Source organism: Galeopterus variegatus, unplaced genomic scaffold (genome assembly GCF_000696425.1).
Source record: "Galeopterus variegatus unplaced genomic scaffold, G_variegatus-3.0.2 Scaffold5673, whole genome shotgun sequence".
Classification (NCBI taxonomy): Eukaryota; Metazoa; Chordata; class Mammalia; order Dermoptera; family Cynocephalidae; genus Galeopterus; species Galeopterus variegatus.
This window is the reverse complement of record NW_007731784.1, coordinates 138,312-140,868: the sequence shown is the minus strand read 5'-3', so window position 1 is coordinate 140,868 and position 2,557 is coordinate 138,312. Positions and strand designations below refer to the sequence as shown.

General features: G+C 42.8%; 1 pseudogene; it reads right to left on the bottom strand.

Moving 5' to 3' along the window:
- Positions 1-1,490, bottom strand: part of LOC103605239 — a 5,010-nt pseudogene extending 3,520 nt beyond the window's left edge.
- Positions 1,491-2,557: the final 1,067 nt, after the last annotated feature.

The window sequence follows — 2,557 nt, the reverse complement described above, 5'->3', positions numbered from 1 at the left end:
CGCTTGGGAGTGTGGTGACCCTCCCGCCGAGGGTTCGGATCCCACATACAGACCGGCCGCTCACTGGCTGAGCGAGGTGTGGGAGCAACACCGAGGGTTGCAATCCCATTGCCGGTCCCGGTCCGGTATGGGCGCGACACTGAGGGTTGCGATCCGTTGCCGGTCACGAAAAAAAGGAAAAAAAAAAAAGAAGTCTGCTGTTAGCCTGATGGTGATTCCTTTATAGGTGACTTGAGGCTTTTGTCTTACTGTTTTTTATAATTCTTTGTTTTTGACTTTTGACAATTTGACTATAATGTGTCTTGGGGAGGACCTTTTTGGATTAAATCTGTAAGGGGATCTTAGAGCTTCTTGGATCTGGAAGACCATATCTCTCCCAATATTGGAAAGTTTTTAGCAATTATTTCATTAAGTAGGCTTTCAATGCCTTTTCCTTCCCTTCCCCTTTCAATACACTTGTAATAGGGATGTTTCTATGTTTAAAATTGTACCTTAGATCTCATAGGCTTTCTTCATTTTTTAAAATTCCTTTTTTTTTTTTTTTTAATGAGGGAGGGTAGCAAACTGAGTTAATTCAAAAAGCCTCTCTTCAAGTTCAGAAATCCTTCCTTCCTCCTGGTCTGTCCTGTTGCTTAAGCTCTTGGTTGTATTTTTCATTTCATTGAATGAATTACTCAGTCCCAGGATTTCTGCTTATGTTTTTTTTTCTATGATTTCTATCTCTTTATTGAATTTCCCACTCAGTTCCCAGATTGTTTTTTCTGGCTTCATGGTGATTTCATGTTTTTTGTTCTATCTTTCTGTTGAATTTCTCATTCATGACCTGGTTTATTTTTCTGACTTCACTGTTATCTATTTTCTCTCTTACATCATGTTGAGTTTCCTTAAGATAACTGTTTGGAATTCCTCTTTAGGCATTTTACTAGTTTCCTGTTGTTTGGGCTCTGGTATTAGAGAATTATAGTCTTTTATCAGGGGGGTCATATTTCTCTGTTTTTTCATGCTTCTCATGTTTCTGCATTGAAGCCTGGGCATCTGGTGGTATAGTTGCTTCTTTTAATTTCTGGAGTAATTTTTGAAGGGAGAAACTCTTACCTGTAGAAGTGTTCTATACTGATAGTCAGGTTAGAAGTTTTAGGTTTGGTTCTGGGTGTGTGTAGTAGTAGATGCCAGCTCATTCTCCACACCTTCTCTGCTAGAGTGGGACTCTGGGAACCTTACCAAGTTGGACCAGACTCTCAGCTCCCACAGAAGGTCAGTGCAGATGCAGGCAAATTTAACAGAGAACTGTGGGACTAAATGTACCCAGGAAGCGCCGGCATAGTCGCCATATGCTGTCTGCTGTGGAAGGCCTGCTGAGTCAGGTAGGATTCTGAGCTCTCAGGGGAAGGTAGCCATGGGTCCCCACTAGTTTCCTGGAGCCTCATGGGACTGCCTTTACCCAGGAGAGCCCTGCACACTCCCCACATACCTTCCACTGGAGCAGACATGATGCTGGGCCAGGTGGGACTCTCAGCTCCTGGGGGAAGGTGGGCATGGATCTAGGAAAGTTCATCAGTGACTCATGAAGCTATATGCACCCAGGAGGGCCAGAAAACTCCATGAGAATGGGAGGCTTTCTTCATATCCTGGCTCCTATCCCAAAATGGCAATGTCCATGACCAAGGGAGGTAGGGAGACTCAGCGTGTACTTCTCCTCTGGAAAAATGCAGTTGTTTGGGCCCCCAGCAGCTCCCCATGCTTGGCTCACTTTCCATGAGGGCCATGTGGTTACTTTGCAGCCTGATTTGTAGCCATCCACAGTGGGAGTGCCAACCACAGTCCCTACCACCACCCCCACCTACCTTGTCCCAGCAGTGAAGGGTCTCTCCAGTCTCCATGATGGTCTTGGTTGAGTGTTTCCCCTGTTTTTCTATGTTACTATCTCGAGTTTCCAGATCTTGGGGTTTTTTTCTCACTGTTTTGCTGGATTTTGTTGTTTTCTCCTAGACACAATTCTACAGGTATCTATATACTTGTTACTTTGGACTTTCTTTTTACTAAAGGAAAATATTTGAAGTTTCTTTAGATCTTTTAGATACCAAGTCCAATTTAGAGCCAATTTGATTAGCAACTGCTGGAGGTCATCACTAGGGGAATGTATGGTGAAGGTGACAGCAGTATCCAAGCCTGGGGAGATGTCTGATGTCCTAAGGCACATTTTTGCCAGATCCATGTATTTAAATTGCTTTAAGTTATCATACTAAGAATGACTCTGATTTTAAAGAATCAGAGTCCCCAGATTGTTATAGAAACAATGGCTTGTTCACAGTTTATTCCAAGGAAGTTCCTTTTCCTTGCTACAGACTTCTTTCTTACTGCTTTGAGCTTCCCTCACATTTGAACATATCAGACACTTATTCATATGTTTGGATCAGTACATAGACTCCTTTCAATAACGACGTCAAAAGTCATTGTAATGTTCTTGGATACAGTATCAAATCCTTGGCCTGACACTTTTAGTCCTCAAAAACTTATATGCAGGCTACCTTCTCAGGCTCATCCTTCACTATTTTCA